This window comes from Macaca nemestrina, chromosome 7 (assembly GCF_043159975.1).
Source record: "Macaca nemestrina isolate mMacNem1 chromosome 7, mMacNem.hap1, whole genome shotgun sequence".
Taxonomy (NCBI): domain Eukaryota; kingdom Metazoa; phylum Chordata; class Mammalia; order Primates; family Cercopithecidae; genus Macaca; species Macaca nemestrina.
Window position 1 is genome coordinate 44997314 of NC_092131.1, and position 18011 is coordinate 45015324.

General features: G+C 37.2%; 1 pseudogene; it reads left to right on the plus strand.

The window, feature by feature from the left end:
* Nucleotides 1–2440: 2440 nt before the first annotated feature.
* On the plus strand, nt 2441–9622 carry LOC139364001 (uncharacterized; annotated as a pseudogene).
* The last annotated feature ends 8389 nt before the right edge of the window (nt 9623–18011 follow it).

The following is an 18011-nucleotide window of genomic DNA, read 5'->3' on the forward strand; positions in this document are numbered from 1 at the left end:
CTTTGCTTTTTCATGTAGATTTTAGAAAAAGCTCACCAGTTTTTACAAAATGCTGACTGAGATTATAATTGAATTCGTGTTGAATTGCTAGATTTGTTTGGAAATAATTGACATCTTAACAATATTAATTCTAATATATGAACATGGCATATAGATCCATTTATTTAGGTCTTCTTTAATAACAGCAGTACCTAATATTTATATCTCATATGTCTTTGTTAATTCAATACATTCCTAATTATTTACTATTTTTGATGTTATTGTAAATGGCATCAAAAAACATTTTCCAATGGTTTACAAGTATATTCACTTTATTTTTGTATATTGAGTTTCTATCCCCAGACCTTGCTAAATTCATTTAGAATCATTAGGATTTTCTATCTAAACTGTCATGTAACCTGTGAAGAGAAACTGTTTTACTTCTTTCTTATTATTCTTTATCTTTTGTATTTACTATTTATGCCAGTTGCACTGGTTAGCACTTACATACAAGGTTGAATATAAATGGTGAGAGTGGACATGCTTGTTTTGTCCTTGATCTTAGAAAGAAAGCATTCACTATTTCACAATTATGCATGATATTAACTGTAGGTCTTGCTTAGATGTAATTTATTAGTTTAAAAAATTTCCCTTCTGTTTCTAATTTGCAGAGATTTATTATACATGGCTGTTGAACTTTGTTAAATGCTTTTTCTGCATCTGTTAAATGATTATGTGATTTTTCTCCTTTATTCTTTCAGCATGATGAATTGCATCAATTGATTTTTACGTGATAAATCAAACTTGTATTTCTAGGGTACATTTCACTTGGTTGTGCAATATTTTTCTTTTTATGTTTGCCTAGATTTTATTTGCTAGTATTTTTTGAGGATCTTTGCAACTATGTTCCTGAGAGATGTGTGTCTTGATAATGCTATAAAAGAAAAATTTGAGGCCATACGTATTATAGGATGACAATGCTTGCAACTAATGAGTTGAAAAGCTGTGAGGAAATGTGTTGAAATTTTTGAGAAATTTGTGGATTTCTATATAAAGAAAGAAAGGGTTACAAATACTTTATTGCAAGTTGTGATATAGTCTGCATAAACAAAAACTAACACTGGAATTTGGGGTTTTTGTTTTGCTTTCATTTATGCAGCAAAGTTATTTTGTCTAGATAACAGATATTTTTTAATTAATAAATTGTTCTGTTAACTCTGTTCTTGTTGAATATTTTAAATTACTTTGGAAAAGGATCACTTATTTTTTAAGGCTAAAAATGTTAATAGTCATGGTTACTTATTTAAAATTATTGCAGGTAACTATTTCTTTTCTTTGGATACTTGTGACTTATGTTCTTGTCTTCTCTGCCAAGTCTTTTTGATTTCCCAAATCAGGTCCAAAATTTATAATAATAAAACTGTTAGGATAACCTTTATGTTTAAAATTTCTTTGAGCTTCCTGGAATAGGCACCATGAAACACAAAGATTTTCTTCTTCTTTATCCTTGTAAGAGAAAGACTATAGGAATAATTATGCTTGCTTGGCATTCTCTACATTTTAGTTAATTCAAAGCTATTGTGAGAGCACTTTTGTTTACCAAACAGAATAAAGAAACAATACAGGATATCAGTACATCAAAAGAGAATTTCAGTCTTCCTAGGGTTTTTATATATAAATAAAATGTTAATATGAATATATTTCAATGACTGTGTATCCTTCATATTAAAATAAACATTATCATGTTTATGTACAATGGCAGAACAATATCTTCAGAAAGGTTTAATTCTAGGTTTAAATGCTCTTGTCAATCAGAAACAATCATAATACAATTTATGAAATAAATTAAGGGCCTACAGGTTTGTCAATTTTCTTACTTTTCATAAGATAATCTTTCTGCCAGCATAATCAGTGACTGAATCTTTACAAAATTGATTATATATTGCAGCTCATAGAGGGTTTTATTCTCTTTCATTCTGCTATCGTTATTGTTATAATAAATTAACCAGAGCCTTTAGTTTTATTATTCACAGGGATTTTTGCTTCTTTTTTATTTTGTTTTATTTTTATGTGACAAATTATAATTGTATACATTTATAGGGTACAGTGTGATGTTTCAATATCTGTATACATTGTGGAATGATAAAATCAGGCTAATTAATATATGTATCACCTCAAATATTTATTTCTTTGTGATGAAAACATTTAAATTCCTTGCTTTTAGCTCTTTTGAAATATATAAGTATAGACAACATTTACATTCACCTAATGGCCTCTGATTTAAGATTAAGCTCTGGAATGTGTGTTCTGGAAGGAACATTAAAAGAATCTGAGTATGGAACTATAATAGGTTCTCTCTCTTACTATGCCGTGAGGAAGCTGGATCATGTACAAGGCATTCTGGCCTGCATCTCCACCTAAGGTCTCTACCTAAGGCCAGCATTAACCATCAGACACGTGAATGAGCAAACTTTCAGATGAATGCAAACCCCATCCTTCAGGCTGTCCCAGTCGATACCCAGTAAAGGAGAGATGAGCTGGCTTTACAAGCCCTGCTTGGGTTGCAAATCTATGAGCAAATTAAATGTTGTTTTAAGCCACTAAATTTTGGAAAAATTGGTTATGCTGTGATAGTAGCCAAAATTGATTTTAGTTCTGGAGCACAGTAAGTGAAACAGATAATACAGAAAATACACTTACTTACAGGTATCACTGACATCATCACTACTGCCAGGTGACTGAGTCAGAATTTGTAACAGTTGACTTCAGAAGCAAAAACAATATGAAGTAGGCAAGACCATTGGCACAAGATTCCCTGATTCTAAGAGCCACTGATTACCATGAGCTTCTTTGCATAATTTTTTTTTGTTGTACTCTTTGTTGCTGTCTTCCCTTTATGAAAAAGGATATTAGTAGGCAACCCTGTTCTTTAGTCACAATACTCCCAAACTCCTTATGCTCGCCAATTATCACATGTGACTAATTCTTCAAATACTATAACATTGAACAACTCATATTCAAATTAAAGGGAAGGCCATTGTTTATCTAAAGAAGATCCAAATAGATGATGAGATATGTGGGATATGCTCCAAACTTTAATAATAATCCTTGCCACTGGATATACAAATTGACAAAAATGATTTTGATGTATTGGAAAATGATTACCCAGGGTAAATATCACCAGAAATATGTGGAGGACCCTTTCTACTTTCTGAAAAAACATGGGTTTTTATAAACTAAAGATATCTTTGCCAATATGATGAATTAAACCAGGTAGAAATGTTGATAATTTGAGTTTAGTTAATAACTAGTACAGTTGGATTTTTTCATATTTATTAGATTAACAAAACTTCTGTTGCGAATTGATCATGTTGATTATCCTCATTAATAAATGTTCGTACCTTTCTACTGATTTGCAAGCACCTTTTACATATATTAGAGATATGAATCACTGGTCTCTCATATATTTGCACACAATATTTAGCTTATAAATAAAACATTTTAAATAGTGTTCCAAAATACAGACATTTGTAATTTTTTTTTTGTAGCCAGATATACCAACTAGTTCCTTAATGATCGCTTTTGGTTTCAGGCTCAGAAAGTTTTTTCAAATTCAAGATTACAAATAACCACCTATATTTTCTTGTATGCATTCATTATTTCAGTTTTGTAGAATTCACCAATAAAGTCCTCAGGTCCAGTGAAGCTATTTGTGATCTCTTGAGATTCCATATGAATTTTAGGATGTAAATATATTTTTTCTATAACTAGGATATATATGAATCATTTTAATATTAATTATTATAAAGCACAATAATTAAGAAAATTCAGACTCCAAATATTTGTTTTATTTAATTGTCATATAACTTTAGTCTAATTATTTTCCATTACATATTTTATTGTTTTTGCTGACAATCATCCTATTTGGAGTCTCTACATTAAATTTCACATTCTTTGTTTCTTTCTTTTTCTTTTTTTTTGAGATAGAGCTTTGCTCTTGTTGCCCAGGCTGAAGTACAATGGCGTGGTCTCAGCTCACTGCAACCTCTGCCTCCCAGGTTCAAGTGATTCTCCTGCCTCAGCCTCCCAAGTAGCTGGTATTACAGGTGCCCACCACCACGTCCAGCTAATTTTTGTATTTTTAGTACAGACGGGGTTTCACCATATTGGCTATGCTGGTCTCAAACTCCTGACCTCAGGGGATCCGCCTGCCTCAGCCTCCCAAAGTGTTGGGATTACAGGTGTGAGCCACCGTGCCCAGCTGACATTCTTTCTTTCCAAAGTATATTTGTAATTATTTCCTTCTTTTCCATCATGTTATATATATACTTATTCATTCAGCAAACATTTATTGAGTTCACGGGAAGCAAAACACTGTGCTAAAAATTTCTTTCAAATTTCGGATCAAATTTCTGTTAGCAAGGCACTAGTATCATAAATACTAGGATGGTATCAAAAAGCAAGGATCATAAATGTTATATTCAAGGACATAAGTTAGTACCCTCGAATATAACTTATTCATATGGAGTTAACTTATTGCTGAACTTCTTCATATTGAGTTGCAATGTAGATCTAATTTGGGGAAAAAGTATTTTAATACATGTTATAAAAATCTTTGTTGTGATCTCGGCTCACTGCCAGCTCCCCTCCTGGGTTCACGCCATACTCTTGCCTCAGCCTCCTGAGCAGCTGGGACTACAGGTGCCTGCCACCACGCCTGGCTAATTTTTTTGTATTTTTTTAGTAGAGACGGGGTGCGACAGAGCGAGACTCTGTCTCAAAAAAAAAAAAAAAAAAAAAAAAAAAAAAGGAAAGAAAAGAAAAAATATTTGTTGCAAATCAGTTTTTTTGAATTTACTGAATAAACATCCATCAATATTTGAAAATAATTATTCTGGTGATTTAACAAAAGGATTTACCCCATGTATAACAGAAGAAATCATTAGCTTTAAAATGGTAATTATAGAAAAATACTCTATAATTTATATTTAATAGTAAAAAGAATGAGGTCTAAGAAGCATGAGTGAAAATATTATAGAATGATTCTTAAGTAAATAAAAAAATGTGGAATATATCTGTTCCTGTTAGAAATTGATTTGTTGATTGGTAATAGTACTTATAGCTATATATGTCTCAGATGCTTAAAAATCATTTCCAGTCTTGAGATTGCATTGACATAGAAATATTTAAAGCTTTTTTTGTGGTGCAACCCTCATGTCTCCAAAATTGCCTTTTGCCCCATATTTGAGATGCTGACATCCTACCCATCCTTTATGGTGCTGGTTATTTGACACCCCGTGTCAGGGGTCCCCAAGACCACACTCAAGTTCCATAATTCACCAGAAGTACTCACAGAACTCAGAGAAGCTGTTAAAATCATGGTTGCAGTTTATTACAGCCAAATGATACAACTGGAATCAGAAAAAAAAAGGTGCAGAGGGCAGAGTTCAGGAGAAACCAGGCGCAAGCTTCCAGTCGTCTTCTTCCAGTGGAGTTGTATGGACAGTGCTTATTTTTCCCAGCACTGATATGTGACAATGTGATGAAGTATTGTCAACCAGGAAAGTTCACCTTAGCCTAGGTCTACAGAGTTTTGATTGCAGGTCTGTTATGTAGGTATGGGGCACCCATGTGGCCAACCTTGGTTACTTAGCTTTCAGGCCATTCAGAGGTCAGTCTGATGCAGCATGGCCCAAGATCCCCACTGTAAATCACATTGCTAGCATAAACTCCACGGCGTGGCCCATGGCCCAAGGCCCCAGACATACCAAGACAATCTGATCAAGTGGGACATTCCAAGGGCTTAGAGCTTTTCTCCAAGGAACTGGCCAAGGGTCAGCCTTTTCTTTGTAATGTGTAGGGTTTGAATAACCCAGGCCTGTTGAGTTAACCCTTTACTGCACATACATTGCATTTAACATGGTAAAATCCTGCCAATCTTTGGCATCTGGATTATCTTGTACCTAGTTACGAAGGTTTACCTGATCTCCCCTTCACCTACTGGCAATAACTTCTAACTCTATGTTTCAAAAGCACTTTATATTGAACTTGTCTTATTATCATATATGCAATAAGGTGAGGAGTTATAAATTAAGGTGATATACAGTGCTTTCCCTCAGCACCTGGGACAACAGCTTGCATATAGAAGAAAGGTGATAAATATTTATTGAAATGAATGATTGTTATCTCTGCTCATGTCTTGGCATTCCTATTAACTGGTGAAGTCTTCATAATTAGAGACCATGTTGTGTTCATTTGTCTTCCACAGAGTTTAAGGCCTTTCATAGAGTGAGGGAATATATGTATATGTATTGAATGATATATTCATGAAGCATTGCTTGTATGTAAAATCTCATTTAATCCTCACAAAACCCTATGTAGTAATTACTTTTATTATTTTAATTTATAGATAAGGAATATACCTATAGCCACTTAGCCAGCAAGCAACAGATCTGGAATTCAGCTGCATAGTCTGGGCCCATGGTCCACACTCTTCACTGCTTCATAGCCTCCACAGTCAAAAATCCATGTGTAACTTTTGACTCCCCTAAAACTTAACTACTAATAGCCTACTGTTGACTGGAAGCCTTACTGATAATATAAGTGATTGATTAACACATATTTTGTATATGTATTATATACTTTATTCTTATAATAAAGTAAGCCAGAGAAAAGAAAATATTAAGAAAATCATAAGGAAGAGAAAACATATCTATTATTCACTAAGTAGACGTGATTATCATAAGGTCTTCATCTTTGTCATCTTCACACTGAGTAGGCTGAGAAGGAGGATGAGGAGGAGGGGTTGGTCTTGCTGTCTCAGGAGTGGCAGAGGTGGAAGAAAATCCAAGTATATGATAAACCTGTGCAGTTAAAACCCATGTTGGGAGAGTGCTGGGAAAATGGCAGATGGGAGGCAGGACTAACTTACAGATCCTACTCAGACAGAGCAGTGAATGGAGACCCACATTGTGAACTGTTGCTCCAAGAACTAAAGGAACATACCAGGAAAGCAGAGAGAATTCACAGGCCCTTTGAAGGAGGTGGATTGCTGCTGCAGACTCGGTGGGACAGCCAAGGAACTGTGAGTCTGATTGCTTTCTCAGCTGGGAGGCTTGTAGCCTGGTGCAAGTTCTAAGCCCTGCTCACCAGCTGCCTGAAAATAAACTCAGTGCTGTTGGGGGAACATGATGGGAGTGAGATCAGCCTTTCCATCTATGGGCTCTATGGGAGCTGGGTGAGGCCTGTGGCTGCTAGCTTTCCCCCACTTCAGTGATGACCTGTGATACAGCAGAGACAGCCATAATCCTCCTAGGAACATAACTCCATTGGCCTAGGAACCACACCCCCATCCCCTGCAGCACCTGCAGCAAGCCCTACTCAAGGAGAGAATGAGCTCAGACATGCTTAACCCTGCCCCCACCTGATAGTCTTTCTCTATCTGCCCTGGTAGCTGAAGAAAAATGACATAATCTCTTTGGAGTTCTATGGCTCGCCCACTGCCTGATACTCCCTATACTACAACTGATGTTCTCTTGAAAGTGCCACCTCCTGGCTGAAGGCCAACCAACACAAAACCAGTGCACCTAAAAATACAACGAAGGACCCTCACAGAGTCCACCACTTCACTCCCCTGCTACCTCCACTGGAGCGGATGCTGGTAGCCATGGCTGAGAGACCTGAAGATGGTTCACATCACAGGACTCTTTGCAGACACTCCCCAGTACCAGCCCATGACCTGGTAATTCCACTGGGTAGCTAGATCCAGAAGAGAACTAACGAAGTTCAGCTGTCAGGAAGCCCCATCCTTAGGGGAAAGGGGGAGCACCACATCAAGGGAGCACCCCATGGAACAAAAGAATCTGAACAGCAGCCCTTGAGCCTCAGATCTGCCTTCTGACATAGTTTCCTCAATGAGAAGGAACTAGAATAACAATTTGGGTAATATGACAAAACAAGGTTCTTTAACACCCCCAAAAGATCACACTAGCCCACTAGCAATATCTCCAAACCAAAGATAAAAATTTTTGAATTGCCAGAAAAAGAATTCAGAAGGTCAACTATTAAGCCAATCAAGGAGGCACCAGAGAAAGGTGAAGTCCAACTTATAGAAATCAAAAAAAGATACGGGATATAAATGGAAAAATCTCCATATCGATAGCATAAATAAAAAAACAATCAAAACTTCTGGAAATGAAGGACACACCTAGAGAATTGCAAAATGTACTGGAAGGTCTCAAGAATAGAATAAAACAAGTAAAAGAAAGAACTTCAGGCTTTCAAATTAACCCAATCCAACAAACACAAAGAAAAAAGAATTTTTAAAAAATGAACAAAGCCTCCAAGAAGTTTGGGATTATATTAAATGACCAAACCTAAGAATAATTGGTGTTCCTGAGGAATAAGACTAATCTAAAAGTTTGGAAAACATATTTGAAGGAATAATCAAGGACAACTCCCTAAGTCTTGCTAAAGATCTAGACATCCAAATATAAGCAGCTCGAAGAACAACTGGGAAATTCATCACAAAAAGATCATTGCCTAGGCACATAGTCATCCAGTTATCTAAAGTCAAGATGAAGGAAAGAATCTTAAGAGCTGTGAGGCAAATGCATCAGGTAACCTATAAAGGAAAACTTGTCAGATTAACAGCAGTTTCTCAGCAGAAACCCTACAACCTAGAAGGGACTGGGGGTCCTAGCTTTAGCCTCCTTAAACAAAACAATTATCAGCCAAGAACTTTGTATCCAGCAAAAGTAAGCTTCATAAATGAAGGTAGGGTACAGTCTTTTTCAGATAAACAAATGCTGAGAGAATTCACCACTACCAAGCCAGCACTACAAGAGCTGCTAAAAGGAGCCTAAATCTTGAAACAAACCCTTGAAATACACCAAAATAGAATCTCCTTAAAGCACAAATCTCACAGGACCTGAAAACAACCTAAGGTATTCAGGCAACAAATAGCAGTATATGTAGAATAGTACCTCACATCCCAATACTGATGTTGAATGTAAATGGCCTAAATGCTCCACTTAAATGATACAAAATGGCAGAAAGAATAAGAATTCACCAACCAAGCATCTGCTGTCTTCAAAGACTCACCTGATACATAAGGACTCACATAAACTTAAGGTAAAAGGGTGAAAAAAGATATTCCATGCAATGGACATCAAAAGCGAGCAGAGGTAGCTATTCTTATAACAGACAAAACAAACTTTAAAGTAACAGCAGTTAAAAAAGACAAAAAGGAACATTATATAATGATGAAAGGACTTGTCCACCAGGAAAATGTCACAGTCCTAAATATACATGCATCTAACACTGGAGCTCCCAAATTTATAAAACAATCGCTACTAGACCTAAGGAATGACATAGACAGCAACACAGTAATAGTGGGGGACTTCGATACTCCACTGGCAGCACTAGACCAGTCATCAAGACAGAAAGTCAACAAAGAAACAATGGACTTAAACTCTACCCTAGAACAAATGTACTTAACAGATATTTACAGAACATTCTACCTGACAACTGCAGAATAAACATTATATTAATGAGCACATGGAACATTCTCCAAGATAGACCATATGATAGGCCACAAAACAAGTCTCAACAAATTTAAGAAAACTGAAATTATAGCAAGTACTTTCTCAGACCACAGTGGAATAAAATGAAAAATCAACTCCAAAAGGAACCCTCAAAGCTATGCAAATACATGGAAATTAAATAACCTGCTCCTGAATGATCATTGGGTCAACAATGAAACCAAGATGAAACTTAAAAAATTATTTGAACTGAATGATAATAGTGACACAACATATCAAAACCTCTGGTATACAGCAAAGGTGGTGTTAAGAGAAAAGGTCGTAGCATTAAATACCTACATCAAAAAATCTGAAAGAGCACAAACAGACAATCTAAGGTCACACTTCAAGGCTAGAAAAAAAAGAACAAACCCAAACCCTGCAGAAGAAAAGAAATGACTGAGATCAGAGCAGAACTAAATTAAAATTGAAACAAACAAACAAAAAATACAAAAAATAAATGAAACAAAAAAAGCTGGTTCTTTGAAAAGATAAATACAATTGATAGACCATTAGCAAGATTAACCAAGAAGGGAGAAGATCCAAATAAACTCAATTAGAAATGAAATGGGAGATACTACAACCGATACTACAGAAATATAAAAGATCATTCAAGGTTACTATGAATACTTTTACATGCATAAACTAAATTTATGGAAATATACAACCCTCCTAGATTAAACCAGGAGGAAATAGAAACTATGAACAGACCCAATACAAGCAGTGAGATTGAAATGGCAATTAAAAAGTTACCAACAAAAAAAGTCCAGAACCAGATGGATTCACAGATGAATTCTATCAGACATTCAAAGAAGAATTGGTACCAATTCTATTGACACTATTCCACAAGATAAAGACAGAATCCTCCCTAAATCATTCTCTGAAGCCACTATCATACAAATACCAAAACCAGGAAAGGATATAACAAAAAAAGGAAACTGTAGACCAATGTCCCTGATGAACATAGGATGCAAAAATGCTCTATAAAATACTAGCTAACCAAATCCAACAGCATATCAAAAAGATAATCTACCATGATTAAGTGGGTTTCATACCAGGGATGCAGGGATGGCTTAACATACACAAGTCAATAAATGTGATACACCTCATAAACAGAATTAAAAAAATGACATGGTTATCTCAATAGATGCAGTAAAAACATTTGACAAAATCCAGCATCACTTTATGATTAAAACCTTTAGCAAAATTAGCATAGAAGGGACATACCTTAAGGTCCTAAAAAACGTCTATGACAAACCCACAGCCAACATTATACTGAAAAGTTGGATGCATTCCCCCTGAGAACTGGAACTAGACAAGAATGTCCACTTTCACCACTTTTATTCAACATAGTACTGGAAGTCCTAGCCAGAGCAATCAGATAAGAGAAAGAAATAAAGGGTATACTAATTGGTAAAGAGGAAGTCAAACCATCACTGTTTGCTGATGACACGCCTGTATATTTAGAAAGCCCTAAAGACTCATCCCAAAAGTTCCTAGAACTGGTAAATTAATTCAGCAAAGTTTCAGGATACAAAATTAATATACACAAATCAGTAACTCTGCTATACACCAATAGCTACCAAGCTGAGAATCAAATCAAGAACTTAACCCCTTTTACAGTAGCTTCAAAAATAAATACAATACAATACAATACAATACAATACTCAGGAATATACTTAACCAAGGAGCTGAAAGACCTATACAAAGAAAACTACAAAACACTGCTAAAAGAAATCATAGATGACACAAAAAAATGGAAATACATCCTATGCTCATGGATAGGTAGAATCATTATTGTGAAAATGACCATACTGCCAAAAGCAATCTACAGATTCAATGCAATTTCATTAAAATACCACCATCATTCTTCACAGAACTAGAAAAAAAAAAACCACTAAAATTCATATGGAATCAAAAAAGAGCCTGTATAGCCAAACTAAGACTAAGCAAAAAGAACAAATCTGGAGGCATTACATTACCCAACTTCAAACTATACTATAAGGCCATAGTCACCAAAACAGGATGCTACTGCTATAAAAACAGGTATATAGACCAATGGAACAGAATAGAGAACCCAGAAATAAAGCCAAGTATTTATAGTCAACTGATGTTTGACAAAGCAAACAAAAACATAAAGTGAGGAAAGGATACCCTATTCAAAAAATGGTGCTGGTATAATTGGCAAGCCACATGTAGAAGTATGAAACTGGATCCTCATCTTTCACTTTATACAAAAATCAACTGAAGATGACTCAAAGACTTAAATCTAAGACCTGAAACCATAAAACTTCTAGAAGATAATATTGGAAAAACCCTTCTAGAAATTGGCTTAGGCAAAGACTTCATGATCAAGAACTCCAAAGCAAACGCAACAAAAACAAAGATAAATAGATGGGACTAGATTAAAATAAAGAGCATTGGCACAGCAAAAAAAAAAAAAAAAAAAAAAAAAAAAAAAAAAAAAAAGGTCAGCAGAGTAAACAGACAACCCACAGAGTGTGGGAAAATCTTCACAATCTATGCATCTGACAAATGACTAATATGCAGAATCTACCAGGAACTCAAACAAATCAGCAAGAAAAAAGCAAACAATCCCATCAAAAAGTGGGCTAAGGACATGAGTAGACAATTCTCAAAAGCAGATACACAAATGGTTAACAAAATTGAAAAAAAGCTCAACATCTCTAATGATCAGGGAAATGCAAATCAAAACAACAAGGCGATACCCCCTTACTCCTGAAAGAATGTCCATCATCAAAAAATCAAAAAATAATAGGTGTTAGAGTGGATGTGGTGAAATGGAAACACTTTTCCACTGTTGGTGGGAATGTAAACTAGTACAACCACTATGGAAAAGAGTGTGGAGAATTCCTTAAGGAACTAAAAAATCGATCTACCATTTAATCCAGCAATCCCACCCCTGGGCATCTACCCAGTGGAAAAGAAGTCATTAAATGAAAAAAATACTTGCAAATGCATGTTTATAGCAGTACAATTTGTAATTGCAAAAATATGGAACCAGCCCAAATGCCCATCAATCAAGTGGATAAAGAAAATGTGTGTGTGTATCTATAGATAGATAGATAGACACACACACCATGGACTACTACTCAGCCATAAAAAGGAATGAAATAATGGCATTTGCAGCAACCTGGATGGAATCGGAGACCATTATTCTAAGTGAAGTAACTCAGGAATGGAAAACCAAATGTTGTATATTCTCAATCATTAGTGGGATCTAAGCTATGAGGACACAAAGACATAGAAATTATACAATGGACTTTGGGGACTTGGGGGAAAGGGTGGGAGGGGGTGAGGGATAAAAGACTACACATTGGGTACAGTGTACACTGCTCAGGGGATGAGTGCACTAAAATCTCAGAAATCACCGCTTAAGAACTTACTCACATAAACAAACACCACCTGTTCCCCAAAAACCTACTGAAATAAGAAAAAAAAAACCCACCCAAATTTGTAAAGCCAGGTGCATGCCTGTATTCTCAGCTACTTGGGAGGATTGCTTGAGCCTAGGAGTTTGAGTCTGGGCAACATAGCAAGACCCTGTCTCTAAACACACACACACACACACACACACACACACACACACAGCCTAAACCAATAGGATAAGGTTTTAAAAATTCATTTGTCAAAATTATATTCCATTAACTTAAAAAGTATAATTGGATTGTTTGTGACTCAAAGGATAAATGCTTGAGGGGATGGACACCCCATGCTCCTTTTTTTCTGGCTGATGTGCTTATTTCACATTGTGTACCACAACATCTCATGTACCCCATAAATATATACATTTACTATGTACCCACAAAAGTTAAAAAAGAAAACAACAAATTGTATTCAAAAATCTAAAAATAAATAAATAAATAAATAAATAATACATACATACATACATACATACTAAGCAAATGAAAGCTCAAAAGAAAAAACCCACCATGTTGTTTAAGGGTTAACTGCAGACAACTGCAGGAAACTCATATTCCAAAAATATTGAACATTATTTTTGACTTATTTCTTGAGCTAAGGTTTTCTCATATAATTACTTTCCAAAACTACATTGTCAAGGGCAGAGCAAGATGGTCGAATAGGAACAGCTCCAGTCTCCAACTCCCAGCGCGAGCGACACAGAAGACCGGTGATTTCTGCATTTTCAACTGAGGTACTGGGTTCATCTCACTGGGGAGTGCCGGACGATCGGTGCTGGTCAGCTGCTGCAGCCCGACCAGCCAGAGCTGAAGCAGGGCGAGGCATCGCCTCACCTGGGAAGCGCAAGGAGGAAGGGAATCCCTTTTCCTAGCCAGGGGAACTGAGACACACAACACCTGGAAAATCGGGTAACTCCCACCCCAATACAGCGCTTTAAGCAAACAGGCACACCAGGAGATCATATCCCACACCTGGCCGGGAGGGTCCCACGCCCACAGAGCCTCCCTCATTGCTAGCACAGCAGTCTGTGATCTACCGGCAAGGCAGCAGCGAGGCTGGGGGAGGGGTGCCTGCCATTGCTGAGGCTTAAGTAGGTAAACAAAGCCGCTGGGAAGCTCGAACTGGGTGGAGCTCACAGCAGCTCAAGGAAACCTGCCTGTCTCTGTAGACTCCACCTCTGGGGACAGGGCACAGTAAACAATAACAAACACAGCAGAAGCCTCTGCAGACGCAAGCGACTCTGTCTGACAGCTTTGAAGAGAGCAGTGGATCTCCCAACACGGAGGTTGAGATCTGAGAAGGGACAGACTCCCTGCTCAAGTGGGTCCCTGACCCCTGAGTAGCCTAACTGGGAGACATCCCCCACTAGGGGCAGTCTGACACCCCACACCTCACAGGGTGGAGTACACCCCTGAGAGGAAGCTTCCAAAGCAAGAATCAGACAGGTACACTCGCTGTTTGGAAATATTCTATCTTCTGCAGCCTCTGCTGCTGATACCCAGGCAAACAGGGTCTGGAGTGGACCTCAAGCAATCTCCAGCAGACCTACAGCTGAGGGTCCTGACTGTTAGAAGGAAAACTATCAAACAGGAAGGACACCTATACCAAAACCCCATCAGTACATCACCATCATCAAAGACCAGAGGCAGATAAAACCACAAAGATGGGGAAAAAGCAGGGCAGAAAAGCTGGAAATTCAAAAAATAAGAGTGCATCTCCCCCGGCAAAGGAGCGCAGCTCATCACCAGCAACGGATCAAAGCTGGACGGAGAATGACTTTGACGAGATGAGAGAAGAAGGCTTCAGTCCATCAAATTTCTCAGAGCTAAAGGAGGAATTACGTACCCAGCGTAAAGAAACTAAAAATCTTGAAAAAAAAGTGGAAGAATTGATGGCTAGAGTAATTAATGCAGAGAAGGTCCTAAATGAAATGAAAGAGATGAAAACCATGACACGAGAAATATGTGACAAATGCACAAGCTTCAGTAACCGACTCGATCAACTGGAAGAAAGAGTATCAGCGATTGAGGATCAAATGAATGAAATGAAGCGAGAAGAGAAACCAAAAGAAAAAAGAAGAAAAAGAAATGAACAAAGCCTGCAAGAAGTATGGGATTATGTAAAAAGACCAAATCTACGTCTGATTGGGGTGCCTGAAAGTGAGGGGGAAAATGGAACCAAGTTGGAAAACACTCTTCAGGATATCATCCAGGAGAACTTCCCCAACCTAGTAGGGCAGGCCAACATTCAAATCCAGGAAATACAGAGAACGCCACAAAGATACTCCTCGAGAAGAGCAACTCCAAGACACATAATTGCCAGATTCTCCAAAGTTGAAATGAAGGAAAAAATCTTAAGGGCAGCCAGAGAGAAAGGTCGGGTTACCCACAAAGGGAAGCCCATCAGACTAACAGCAGATCTCTCGGCAGAAACCCTCCAAGCCAGAAGAGAGTGGGGGCCAGTATTCAACATTCTTAAAGAAAAGAATTTTAAACCCAGAATTTCATATCCAGCCAAACTAAGTTTCATAAGTGAAGGAGAAATAAAATCCTTTACAGATAAGCAAATGCTTAGAGATTTTGTCACCACTAGGCCTGCCTTACAAGAGACCCTGAAGGAAGCACTAAACATGGAAAGGAACAACCGGTACCAGCCATTGCAAAAACATGCCAAAATGTAAAGACCATCGAGGCTAGGAAGAAACTGCATCAACTAACGAGCAAAATAACCAGTTAATATAATGGCAGGATCAAGTTCACACATAACAATATTAACCTTAAATGTAAATGGACTAAATGCTCCAATTAAAAGACACAGACTGGCAAACTGGATAAAGAGTCAAGACCCATCAGTCTGCTGTATTCAGGAGACCCATCTCACACGCAGAGACATACATAGGCTCAAAATAAAGGGATGGAGGAAGATATACCAAGCAAATGGAGAACAAAAAAAAGAAGGAGTTGCAATACTAGTCTCTGATAAAACAGACTTTAAACCATCAAAGATCAAAAGAGACAAAGAAGGCCATTACATAATGGTAAAGGGATCAATTCAACAGGAAGAGCTAACTATCCTAAATATATATGCACCCAATAAAGGAGCACCCAGATTCATCAAGCAAGTCCTTAGAGACTTACAAAGAGACTTAGACTCCCATACAATAATAATGGGAGACTTCAACACTCCACTGTCAACATTAGACAGATCAACGAGACAGAAAGTTAACAAGGATATCCAGGAATTGAACTCATCTCTGCAGCAAGCAGACCTAATAGACATCTATAGAACTCTCCACCCCAAATCAACAGAATATACATTCTTCAAGCACCACATCGTACTTACTCCAAAATTGACCACGTAATTGGAAGTAAAGCGCTCCTCAGCAAATGTACAAGAACAGAAATTTTAACAAACTGTCTCTCAGACCACAGTGCAATCAAACTAGAACTCAGGACTAAGAAACTCAATCAAAACCGCTCAACTACATGGAAACTGAACAACCTGCTCCTGAATGACTACTGGGTACATAATGAAATGAAGGCAGAAATAAAGATGTTCTTTGAAACCAATGAGAACAAAGATACAACATACCAGAATCTCTGGGACACATTTAAAGCAGTGTGTAGAGGGAAATTTATAGCACTAAACGCCCACAAGAGAAAGCAGGAAAGATCTAAAATTGACACTCTAACATCGCAATTAAAAGAACTAGAGAAGCAAGAGCAAACACATTCGAAAGCTAGCAGAAGGCAAGAAATAACCAAGATCAGAGCAGAACTGAAGGAGATAGAGACACAAAAAACCCTCCAAAAAATCAATGAATCCAGGAGTTGGTTTTTGAAAAGATCAACAAAATTGACAGACCACTAGCAAGACTAATAAAGAAGAAAAGAGAGAAGAATCAAATCGACGCAATTAAAAATGATAAAGGGGATATCACCACCGACCCCACAGAAATACAAACTACCATCAGAGAATACTATAAACACCTCTACGCAAATAAACTGGAAAATCTAGAAGAAATGGATAATTTCCTGGACACTTACACTCTTCGAAGACGAAACCAGGAAGAAGTTGAATCCCTGAATAGACCAATAGCAGGCTCTGAAATTGAGGCAACAATTAATAGCCTACCAACCAAAAAAAGTCCAGGACCAGATGGATTCACAGCTGAATTCTACCAGAGGTACAAGGAGGAGTTGGTACTATTCCTTCTGAAACTATTCCAATCAATAGAAAAAGGGAATTCTCCCTAACTCATTTTATGAGGCCAACATCATCCTGATACCAAAGCCTGGCAGAGACACAACAAAAAAAGAGAATTTTAGACCAATATCCCTGATGAACATCGATGCAAAAATCCTCAATAAAATACTGGCAAACCGGATTCAGCAACACATCAAAAAGCTTATCCACCATGATCAAGTGGGCTTCATCCCTGGGATGCAAGGCTGGTTCAACATTCACAAATCAATAAACATAATCCAGCATATAAACAGAACCAAAGACAAGAACCACATGATTATCTCAATAGATGCAGAAAAGGCTTTTGACAAAATTCAACAGCCCTTCATGCTAAAAACGCTCAATAAATTCGGTATTGATGGAACGTACCTCAAAATAATAAGAGCTATTTATGACAAGCCCACAGCCAATATCATACTGAATGGGCAAAAACTGGAAACATTCCCTTTGAAAACTGGCACAAGACAGGGATGCCCTCTCTCACCACTCCTATTCAACATAGTGTTGGAAGTTCTGGCTAGGGCAATTAGGCAAGAGAAAGAAATCAAGGGTATTCAGTTAGGAAAAGAAGAAGTCAAATTGTCCCTGTTTGCAGATGACATGATTGTATATTTAGAAAACCCCATTGTCTCAGCCCAAAATCTCCTTAAGCTGATAAGCAACTTCAGCAAAGTCTCAGGATACAAAATTAATGTGCAAAAATCACAAGCATTCTTATACACCAGTAACAGACAAACAGAGAGCCAAATCAGGAATGAACTT